The sequence below is a fragment of the Amblyraja radiata genome, chromosome 10 (assembly GCF_010909765.2).
Source record: "Amblyraja radiata isolate CabotCenter1 chromosome 10, sAmbRad1.1.pri, whole genome shotgun sequence".
Lineage (NCBI taxonomy): Eukaryota > Metazoa > Chordata > Chondrichthyes > Rajiformes > Rajidae > Amblyraja > Amblyraja radiata.
This window is the reverse complement of record NC_045965.1, coordinates 43,979,530-43,991,565: the sequence shown is the minus strand read 5'-3', so window position 1 is coordinate 43,991,565 and position 12,036 is coordinate 43,979,530. Positions and strand designations below refer to the sequence as shown.

Sequence of the window (12,036 nt, the reverse complement as noted above, 5' to 3'; positions counted from 1 at the left end):
TACATTTCCGAATTCACGTCCAATATTCGGCATGTGGCAGGGAAGCTAAATGTTGTGGCTGACGCATTGTCCCGTCCAGCACTGCCCGATGTTTCAGCTAAGTCTAGGCGTAGATTATGAGGAGCTGGCCGCTGCCCAACAGGCAGATGCCGGTATGGAGGTTGACCGCAATGCTGAATCAGGTCTCAAACTGGCTAAGGTGCCTTGCGGTGCCGCCGGCGTGCGAGTCCTTTGCGATATCTCCACGGGCAAAGCCCGTCCCATTGTCCAGGTTGCTTGGCGGCGTCGGATTTTCGACACTATCCACAGCTTAGCGCACCCGTCCATTCGTGCCACCTCTGCCTTGGTCGTGGCGAAGTTCGTCTGGCATGGGTTAAGGAAGCAGGTCGCAGCGTGGGCCCGTTCCTGCGTCCCATGCCAGACTTCCAAGGTACAGAGACATGTGCGCCCGCCGGTACAGGATTTTGCCGTCCCGGACGTCAGGTCCCTGCACATCCATGTCGAACTGGTGGGTCCCTTGCCGTGTTTGCGTGGGGATACTCACCTACTGACCATCGTAGACAGGTTTACCAGGTGGGCGGAGGCGATACCGTTAACGGATACCTCCGCTGAGGCATGCGCGAGGGCCATTGTCTCGAATTGGATCGCTCGTTTCGGGGTTCCCTCCGATATCACTACCGACTGTGGGACCCAGTTCACGTCCTCCCTGTGGAGTGGTATGGCGCAGCTGTATGGCGCAAAGCTGCATCAGACCACCGCGTATCACCCAGAGTCCAACGATTTGGTTGAGCGTTTCCACAGGCACCTCAAGTCGGCGTTGAAAGCTCGACTCACAGGCCCATATTGGGTCGTCGAGTTGCCTTGGGTCCTCCTAGGCATCAGAACCACGCCTAAGGAGGACCTCAAAGCCTCCTCGGCCGAGATGGTTTACGGCTCGGTTTTGCGAGTTCCTGGGGATTTCCTGCCTGTCCCCTGGGATCAACAGGTCCCGGCTTCGGCGTTGTTAGCTGGCCTTCGCGAGCGGGCGCGCGCTTTGGTCCCGGTTCCCACTTCCCGGCATGGTTCGTCTGCGGTACATGTGCCTACCATGTTACGGGATTGTGCTTATGCTTTTCTCCGTAGCGATGCTCACCACTCGCCGTTACAGCGGGTGTACGAGGGTCCGTACAGGGTGCTGAGTACTGGTGCCTCGACGTTTACGTTGGACATGGGTGGCAAGGAGGAGTTCGTCTCCGTGAGCTGCCTTAAGCCAACACACGTCGACGAGGATAGCCCAGTGACAGTGGCTACTCCGCGGCGTAGAGGACGTCCACCAGCCGTTTTACCGCGCTCTGCACCTGTTACCCCCGATCATGTTTCTCCGGTCCCCTTTGTTACGCCCGTCCCTCGTTCGCGTTCTCCGCGTCCCTCCGGTTTTGTTTTGCCAGCCCCTACTGTTACGCTCGCCCCGCGACCTCGGACTACGCGTTCCGGTCGAACCGTCCGATTACCCGTGCGTTTCCGTACCGCAGATTCTGGGGAGGGCCATGTAGCGGCGCCTACTGGCGCACGCAGGTATCGAACCTGCCGTTTGGAAGCCGCGGTCATGTGACTCGGGAGGGGCTGTTTGTTTTCACGCGGTTTCGCTTTCGCGCGCCAGTTCAGCGCTGACCACCGATGTGGCCAGACGTGTCTGGAGAACCTGTGTACTGAAAACCGAACTTTTGAATAAAGATTTGTTTAAAACTTCAGTTGTTGTTCTTGAGACCGCCAAACTATGTTACTTTTCTACCAGTCTTCGTGGATCAAAATGAATATGATGGAAGTAGAAGAGATTGAAGAAATTAAGGAAGGATGAATAGAAAGCTGAGAGCATAAATAGCAAAAACAAAGTAACGAGTTTTCATTCTGACTTAGCAAACAAATGTAACCCGACGTAATAAGCAACACGTAAGAAATCAAACAAGATCAGCATTTGTTGCCTGTCCCTAGATGCCCTCAAGATGGTGATGGCGAGTCCACTTGAACAATTGTAGTGCGTACGATGAAGATATTTTCTTCCTCCTTCCGTGGTTTGTTATTGCTAAGTCGAGCGGAAGTTGAATGCGCGCTTTAGTTAAAACATATGTAGTGCTAGGTTCTGGAGATTCGACCAGGTGACTTTTAAGCAAATGGACCAAAGAGGTGGCAGCATTTAGTGTTGTCAAGTGGATGTTTGCGGAGACACAATAAACTGCAGAAGCTAGAATCTTGATCAAAACAATCTTGTGGACTGTCCTGATTCTTGTTATGGCTTGCAAAATATTTAAGTTTAGGCAAGGAAGATTTTCCAGCATCTGCAGTTCCTTCTTAAACATTAAGTTTAGGCAAGGATTGGTTTTCGATTGGCTTTTTATTCTGTACCTTGATTCTGTTATCTATATTGCACATCCCAAAATGTCATTCGGCAGATGGCAGGGAACAGTCTTCTTGAACCTAAGGTAGACACAAAATACTGGCGTCTGAAAAAGGATTTCGACCCAAAACGTCACCCATTCCTTCTCTCCAGAGATGCTGCCTATACTGCTGAGTTACTCCAGCATTTTGTGTCTACCTTCGATTTAAACCAGCACCTGTAATTCTTTCCTACAGTCTTGTTGAACCTCTTGGGACCTCGCGAAAGTGCTCCTGTACGTCACAAGTAAAACGGGGGTACTAATTGTAATTAAATAATAATATATGCACGTAGTATCATCGTGTAGCAAATAAATTCTAAGCTGCTTCACGACGTTATCAGACAAAAATAACACAGACTAGTCACTTTCGGGCATGTGGCTAAAAGCGCGGTGGACGAGGAACATCTTAAAACGGGGAGGAGGTAAAAAAATGAGGTCATCCAGGGAAAGAAGTTTGAGGCATCGACAGCTTGGAGGATCAATTAGATAAATTTAAGGCTGAGCAAGATCCCAGAATGAGACGGTAACGGAGGTGTAGGGAGGAACCTCAGATGCTCTGGAACTCTCTGCCACAGGAGGTAGTTGAGGCCAGTTCATTGGCTATATTTAAGAGGGAGTTAGATGTGGCCCTTGTGGCTAAAGGGATCAGGGGGTATGGAGAGAAGGCAGGTACGGGATACTGGGTTGGATGATCAGCCATGATCATATTGAATGGCCTACTCTTGCACCTATTTTCTATGTTTCTATGCTGGTTATACAACGAAAATAGACACAACATGTTGGAGTAATTCAGTGGGACAGGCAGCAGTTTTGGAGAGAAGGAATGGCACAGAGTCTCTTGCCCAGAGTAGGGGAATCGAGGACCAGAGGACATAGGTCAAGGTGAAGGGGAAAAGATTTAATGGGAATCTGAGGGGTAACTTTTTCACACAAAGGGTGGTGGGTGTATGGAACAAACTGCCAGAGGAGGTAGTTGAGGCCGGGACTATCACTATCCCATCGTTCAAGAAACAGTTAGACAGATACATGGGCAGGTTTGAGGGATATGGACCAAACGCAGGCAGGTGGGACTAGTGTAGCTGGGACATGTTGGCCGGTGTGGGAGAGTTGGGCCGAAGGGCCTGTTTCCACACTGGATCACTCTGTGACTCTATGGGTAACGTTTTGGGTCAAGACCCTTTTTCACACTAGTTGGGACCATGGTGGAATATGAAGTTTTGAGAATTTTTAAATCGAGGTTCACTTTCGAACTAAAACAAGCCACCAAGCTGTGGGGTGAGAGATGGAAGGGTGTAGATAAGTCTGTGAGTGAGTTTGCAGCTTACAGTGTGTGAGGTGAAGACACTCCGCCACTAGGTGAGCGTTGCCATCCTGAGGTCCGGCAGCAACTAGCAGGGCGCAGGCGCAGAGGCCGGGGTTCTTGCTGGAGGAGCGACGTCACGTAGTGCAGATGGGCCCCGCCCACAGTTCTGCTGATTGGCGGAGGGCCGCTGTCTGTCAACGCTGTCGCCTCGTCCCGTCCCGCCCCGCCCCGCCCCGCCGAACGCGGTTGTGCGGCTGCGCGACAAAAGGAATCCGGGAAGGGCCGGACCGGACTGGGACGAGACGAGTAAAGGCGCAGCAAGTGTGAGGCGCGGAGGCCGGGGAAGCGGTGAGTCAGTTTGTGTTGCTTGTCACTGGCGTTGGTTGAACGGGAGTCATTTTGTTTCTTGAAGTGGGGGGGCGGAACCGAGCGTAGCGGGCCGCAGTCTCCACTCTACTACCGTGGACCAACGCAGTTACACAGTAACGAAGTAGGGGCGTGACTCCTCGTATTGGCATCAGTACCAGCGCTGGCGGTGCCGGGGTGAGTGAGTTTTCCTCATCTCTAAAGCGAGTGTCGAGAGCTACAAGGAGCACAGTCCTTCCCCCCCCCCCCCCCCCAGGTTATGAACATACAACCTGTGAGCGGGAGCGGGGGTTTGGTTAACGGATGGGGATGAGTTTGCCGTTTGCTGCGGGGGGGGGGCAGCCAAGAAACTTGGTTGGCGGCAGCAGGTCAGACTTGAGAGCTATCCGGTTACAGAACGGCGCGGAACCCTGTTGTAACCTGGGCACGACCAGCGTTTGTGTTTGTTTACAATTACACCGAATTGCAGTATCTAAGACGTGAAATACATCAACTAACTCTCCAAATAAAAGTTAGTTTAGAAGTCGTATTGTGGCACGTAACTTCAGTTGTAACTTCAGTGATGACTATTGATAATTAAAATTATTTTCAAAAATCTAATTTTGTTAATGCGGTTCTCTATTTTTATCAAGTTCAATGTATAGATTGAAAATTTGATTGGGTGAAGGTTATAATTACTGCATAGTTATTAGCATCCATCAGTTTTTAAAAAAACGATTATCTCTTAAAAGAGACACAAGAGAAACTGAAATTTTAGGCAGGATTCCTTTTAACCAGTTTAAAGACATGTTATAATAAGTTGCAGTATTTGATGTTTGGTATTTGTGATGTTTTTTTAAATTTCTAATGTTATAGTTGCCCTCCATAGTAATGCATTAATGTAAATACATTAATGTATGTTCTAACCCTATGTCTGATTCATAGAATTTTTTTAAACTGTAATATTTTTATCATGGTTTATTTATCCTATTTTAAGTCAAAAATTAATTTATCGCAAATTGGTGCCCATCAACAGCATGGGGGTAAATGTGGGTGATTTGCAGAAATGTAATTCTTGCTACAGTCGTGTGTGTGCATTGCATAGATTAGAAAGACATTCTGAAAATAATAGTGTCACCCATGGTGCGATAACTGACTTAAACTTTGATGTTGCACTTCGGGATGAATACACATGTTTTGTTATTTTTAATTACGTATACTGTTGTTTATTTTTATGACCTACAATAACCCAAGTGGAGACCTACTGGCCCAAGTGGTTTGTGCTGGCTATGACGAGAATGTTTCCATCGGTCTCATTTCCCTGAGGCCTTGCAACTTATTCTCCCCTTTTTATACTGTTTTGCTGTAATTTATACAAGGGATAATTTACAGCTAGCAGTATAGCTTTGGACTCTGTTTCTATAATACAATTTGAAAACCTTTGCTTTGTATTATGTTCTTGGAGTAATACCATTTTTCACTGCCTATGTTTTGGAGGGGATTATGTTAGTTGTGCAGTTGGTAGAGCTTCAGCCTCACAGAGCCAGATTCTTGGGTTTGATCTTGATCTCGGTTGCTGTTCATGTGAAGTTTTCACATTCTTCTAGTGACCACGTGGGTTTCCCCTGGGGGTTCCGGTTTCCCTTGGGGGCTCTGGCTTCCTCCCATCCCAAAGACATGTGGTTTGCAGGTTTATTAGTCTCTGTAAATTGTCCCCAGTGTGTAGCAAGTGATTGAGAAAACATTGAACCAGTGTGAATGAGTGATTGTTGGTGTGGTGCGGAAGGGGTGACTTTGATGCTGTATTTCTAAACTATACTACACGAAAGTGTTTCTGACAATTGCACAAAAACGTTTGGAAACACTTGGTTTCCTTGTGTCATGTAATGAGAATTTTTGAATCTGGTTAGTTTTGGTAGAATAACTTTCTGTAGGTTGCAGCTAGTATCAATATTCGTATCTTAACTCGTTACTTCAGGGCTATTTCTAGTGACAATATTGGCAATCTTTGTATAAATAGAAATGTCAGAATTTGATGCATTAAATCCTAACCTGGGACTACTGCATGCATTCTCTTGTGTACCTGGACCTCTGCATTCTGCATCAAGGCACTGCCTATGCAGGTACTTTCCCTTGCAAGCACAGAAGATGCAATGCCTGTCCTTGTACTTCCTCCCTTGACTCCATCCAGGGACTGCAGCATTCCTTTTTGGTTAACAAAGGTTTGCTTGTACCTGGTCTAACCTCATCAACTACGTATGGTAATACCGATGTGGGCTCCTGCACATTGAGACCAAACGTAGACTCGGTGACCATTTCGCCCAACACAAGCTGCATCTGCTAGACCTTTTCAACTCTTCCTATTCCCAGACTGACCTTTCTGTCCTGGGCCTTCTCCAGTGCCAGAGTGAGGCCACATGCAAATTGGAGGAGCAATATGTCATATTTCACTTGGAGCCGACAACCCACTGGTATGAACATTATTTTAAATATCTTCTAACTTCTCTAATTTTAAATAACTTCTACTTACTCCCCTCGCATTGCTCCCCCCACCCCCTTCCTCCGCTCCTGTCATTTTACCAGTTCCACTCTGTTTTCGTCTTGAGATCATGGCTGTGTAGTGTGGTTTCTCCTATAACCTGATACAAGATCGTTGTTGGCTTTTAAACGATTCCTTAAGGCAACTTATCTGAATATGACTTGAACTTGGGACTTTTGTCATCTTTTAATACAGTGCAGTCAATTTAATCATTGAACTATCACGAGCTACACCCTTTACATGAAGTGAGTATAATGAGTCATCAATTGAAACTCATGGTGTTCTCTAACTTTTGAATATTCAGAATTGCATAAACACATTTAAACTTAACTTTATATCTTACATTCTGCAGGCTCAGGTTATTTAACCCAATCCTTCCTATCTAACCCTCTAAGCACAATATTCCATTATTCTCCTTCATGTTTATCTAGCTTCTTCTTAACGTTCTTCTTTATTACCTATTCCCTGTGGTAGCAAGTTCTACTTAACGGTGCTCACGGGGTAAAATTATTGCTCCTATGTTCCCTATTTGAGTTTTTTTTCTTCTCTCTGTTAATGATCTCTGGTTCTGCTCTTTTCCACAAGCGGAACATTTGTGCATCATCTACATTTTTCTGTAGTTTAGTTTAGAGATACAGCGTGGAAACAGGCCCATTCGGCCCACCTGCACATTATCAGTAGGGACAATTTTTTTACATTTACCAAGCCAATTAACCTATATACCTGTACGTCTTTGGAGTTCTACCTTTATTGACAGGTACAATCCCCTTGCCCCCACCATCCCCATATACTTTATTACTTGTTACAAGTTGAGAACTATTTATTATTCACCTTTCTCATACTCTTGCCACCTCAAGTATCTTGGCTCTCCATTCAGATTTTGCTTCCGCTTTGCTTTTTTTGCATTTTCTTCAATCTCACTAGGTTGCTAATGATATTGACACTATGGAATGTACTATTGTCTGTCTGGTGACATTGTTTTGATGGATTTTATTTATCAATGCAAAATTTAATTTAAGAGACTATTGTTGGGTCACTTTATAATTCTTTCCATGGTTTTGATGGGGCTGGCCTTGCTTTTTTGGTACTGTCCTTTTAGGGTTTTTTCATCTTCTAACATGGTGATAGTAAATGTATACAATCTTGGTACCACAATGTCTTGTGCATCTGAAAAAATGCTAAATTAAGATCTGATATTGTGATTGCAGCTGTACAATCATTATTGAAATTGTCTTGGAGTATCTCATCTTAATGCATAAATGTTTCAACATGCTTACCTTTGCACTTGAACCTCATAGGGAGCATAGTTACAAAAATAAATGCTGTACAACAGTAAAACATATTCTTCAGGATCTTTCATTTTTGAGTCCTTAATGAAGGAAGCTATCTATTGTTAGAGCAGCTCTAACAATAGATAGCAAAGATAAGTGTTGGAGAAACTCAGTCAAACAGCTTTTGTGGGGAGAATGGACAGATGATATCTTGGGTCAGTGTCGTTCTGACTTATGGAATAGTGGGAAAAGTTGCAAACGGGAATTGGGGTGAGGCAAAGTCTGCTAATGGAGGGGGTGATCGGCAGATGGTGATACAGTGTGGAAACAGGGCCTTCGGCCCAACTTGCCCACACAGGCCAACATGTCCCAGTTACACTAGTCCCACCTAGTCCGTGTTTGGTCCAAACCTGTCCTATCCATGTACTCGTCTAACTGTTTCTTAAATGTTGGGATAGTCCCTGCCTCAACTACCTCTGGTAGCTTGTTCCATACACTCACCACCCTTGGTGTAAAAAGGTTACGCCTCAGATTCCTCTTAAATCTTTTCCCCTTCACCTTAAACCTGTGTCCTCTGGTCCTCTATTCGCCTACTATGGGCAAGAGACTCTGTGCATCTACTCGATTTATTCCTCTCATGATTTTATACACAATAATATCACCCCTCATCCTCCTGCCTTCCAATGAATCGAGTTCCAGCTTGCTCAAGCTCTCCCTATAGCTCAGTCCCTCTAGCCCTGGCAACATCCTTGTAAATCTCTCTACCCTTTCCAGCTTGACAACATCTTTCCTATAACATGGTGCCCAGAACTGAACACAATACTCTAAATGCGATCTCACCGGTGTCTTATACAACTGCAACATGACCTCCCAACTTCTATAAATGGTTGGATAAAGTGACAAAGGCTAGTAGTGAACGGAAGATCAAAGTATGTTAGATGAGGTGAAGAGTGAAATGTAATTCTGGAGGGAGCAATATGGGTGGAAGCTTATGGGGGCCCAATAGACTGAGAGTCCATTGGAGGGGAACTGGAAATTACTTGAAAGTGGACATTCAGTGTTCATACTGCTGGGTTGTAGGCTATCCAAGTGGAGTACGAGGTGCTGTTTTTTCAGTTTGCATGTGTCCTCACTACGGTGGAGGAAGCTAAAAACAAAGGTTGGTATGAAATTGGGAGGGGAATTGAAATGGTTAGCAACTGGGAGCTTCAGATGGCTGTGGCATATAGTTCAAGTGTTCAGCGAAACTGTTGCCTAGTCTATGCTTGATTTCACTGATGCAGAGGAGGCCCCATTGGGAGCATTGATAAACAATCCTCTCCACAGCCAGAGTGAGGCCACATGCAAACTAGACCGACGTTTCAGTCCTTTGCCTTCCCCACTGCCAGAATGAGGTCAGACACGAACTGGAAGAACAACATCTCGAGTTTCATTTGAATAGCCCACAACCCGACGGTGTAAACATTACTTAATGAAGATCCTGTTTTCTTTCTTGGCACAACTTGAAGTAATGCAGGGGATTTCTTAAAGTGCCCTAGTAAATTTTTATTTCTCAACAGCCAAACATAAGTGAAACAAAAATCTGATATAAGATTGCACAAATTGTTGCCTGCATTTTTGTTTAAACAGAAGTCACTGCAGTTCACAAATGATGCATATACAAAAATAATCTAATGCCATATTCCTGTTTGCTATTCAATTAGAGTATAGTTGATCTGTATTTGATTTCATTTTTGATCCTGTTTATCTATATTGCTTGATCGTGAACACAAAAAAACCCTTTTAACTTGGCATCCACATTTGGAATAAGTTCCAACTTTCTATCATTTTTAAATTTAAGGTGATTCCAGCTTGCCTGGATTTTCTTCCCAGGAAAAAAATCAACTTATTCTGCACTTAACCGAAAGAGTCCCTTCTTCATGTGGCATAAAAATAGATGTAGGCTATATTGCCTCTCAAAACAGTTACCATTCAACGAGAGCATATCTGATTTAATTGTGGCCTCAAATCTCTCTGCCATTTCCCCATAATCCTTGGTTACGTTATTTCTTAAAAAAAAATATTAAAAAAAAATCTTGCCTTGTTGCTCTGCCTCCACTGCTGCAGAGACAAATAATTTCAGTTCATGACTCATGAAGAAATTGCTTCTCTTCTGTATTTTACATTTGTAACTTTTCATTATGAATCTGTCCCTTCCAGATTGACCTTATGAGAGGAGCATCTTTGAATCTTTCTGAATCAACCTGAAGAAGGGTCTCAACCCCAAACGTCACCCATTCCTTCTCTCCAGAGATGCTGCCTGCCCCGCTGAGTTACTCCAGCATTTTATGTCTATCTTTGAATCTATGCTCTGAACCCTATGCTTCAACAAGATGACCACTCATTCTTCTTAGACAAACCTGCTTAACCGATCCCATAACAACTCGTTCACCCCAAGATTTAATCATTCTTTCCCCTGCATTCTCTCTAAAGCAAGTACACCCACTTTTTGGCAACAAAAAGTGAATACTGTTCCAGAGAAACGAGGAACTCCAGATGTTGATCTACAAAAAAGATGAGGTGCTGGAGTAACTCGGTGGGTCAGGCATCATCTCTGGAGAATATGGATAGCAAGAATGATCCTGACCTGAAATGTCACTGATCCAAGTGCTCCAGAGATGCTTCCTGACCTGCTAACTACTTCATGTGTTGATTCACCAAAGCTCTATTTTTTCTACAACAAGCCTTTCTACAAGGCTTTTTCTACCTTAGTAGGCTTGAAGGGCTGAATGGCCTATTCCTGCACCTATTGTCTAGGCAACTTCCCTTGAAATCAAGGTGAACATTCCACTTGCCTGCCTTTTACTTTCTACCAAATAGATACACTGAACTTTTTCCCATTATTATATTGTTTACAGAGGACTATGTTTACATTTTCTGGTATGCTGCTGCAAGTATGAATTTCATTCTTCTGTCTGGGACATAGGACAATAAAACACTCTTGAATATTGAATTGCCCATTTCCCCAAATTTTACTCCACCTGCCAGATTTTAGTCCGCAAACACGTTTATCTCGACTGTTCACCTCCATAATTTACTTTATTACCTATCATTCTTGCTATTTTTGTGGATGATACAATAGACAATATGACAATAGGTGCAGGAGTAGGCCATTCGGCCCTTCGAGCCAGCACCGCCATTCAATGTGATCATGGCTGATCATCTCCAATCAGTACCCCGTTCCTGCCTTTTCCCCATATCCCCTGACTCCGATATCTTTAAGAGCCCTATCCAGCTCTCTCTTGAAAGCATCCAGAGAACCTGCCTCCACCGCCCTCTGAGGCAGAGAATTCCACATACTCACAACTCTGTGAGAAAAAGTGTTTCCTCGTCTCCGTTCTAAATGGCTTACCCCTTATTCTTAAACTGTGGTCCCTGGTTCTGGACTCCCCCAACATCGGGAACATGTTTCCTGCCTCTAGCGTGTCCAAACCCTTAACAACCTTATGTTTCAATAAGATACCCTCTCATCCTTCTAAACTCCAGAGTGTACAAGCCCAGCTGCTTCATTCTCTCAGCATATGACAGTGCAGCCATCCCGGAAATTAACCTTGTAAACCTACGCTGCACTCCCTCAATAGATTCCTCCCAATCCTGGATCAATCCAATCACGGTTGTGTCGTCTGCAAACTTGAGAAGCTTGACAGAGGTGTCTGTGGAGGTGCAGTCGATGTAGAGAGAGAGAGTAGAGGAGAGGAGAGAGTACGCAGCCTTGCGGTGCTCCTATGCTGAGTGTTGGTGATCCACCGACAGAGGGGTTCAGGCACAGTCAACTCGGAAAGTTTGGAGTGTAGTAGCTCTGGCACAATTGAATGCAGAGCTAAAATCAACAAACAGGATCCTGACATAGGTCCCCTGGCAGTCTAGGTGCTGTAGGATAAAGTGCAGGCCCAGGTTGACTGCATCATCCACAGATCTATTGGCCCAATATGCAAACTGCATAGGATCCATAGGGGGATGGTGATATTTTTCAGCTTGGCCAGCACAAGCCTTTCGAGTGTCTTCATGACTACAGAGGTCAGTGCGACAGGCGACTAGTCATTAAGACTAGTAATTCTTGTCTTTTTGGGTACAGGGACAATAGTGGAGACTTTGAAGCAGGCAGGGACAGTACATGTACATTAA

The 12,036-nt window shown here is 44.9% G+C and overlaps 1 protein-coding gene across 2 annotated transcripts in view; it reads left to right on the top strand.

Moving 5' to 3' along the window:
• Positions 1-3,972: 3,972 nt before the first annotated feature.
• tesk2 (testis associated actin remodelling kinase 2) overlaps positions 3,973-12,036 on the top strand; it is a 58,982-nt gene continuing 50,918 nt past the window's right edge. Inside the window, exon 1 of one of the 2 annotated variants that reach the window (XM_033028697.1) lies at positions 3,973-4,065. The gene's annotated coding sequence lies outside the window, so the exon portion shown is untranslated. Of the gene's footprint in view, positions 4,074-12,036 lie in introns of both variants that reach the window. The other variant, XM_033028696.1, reaches the window with a different exon arrangement.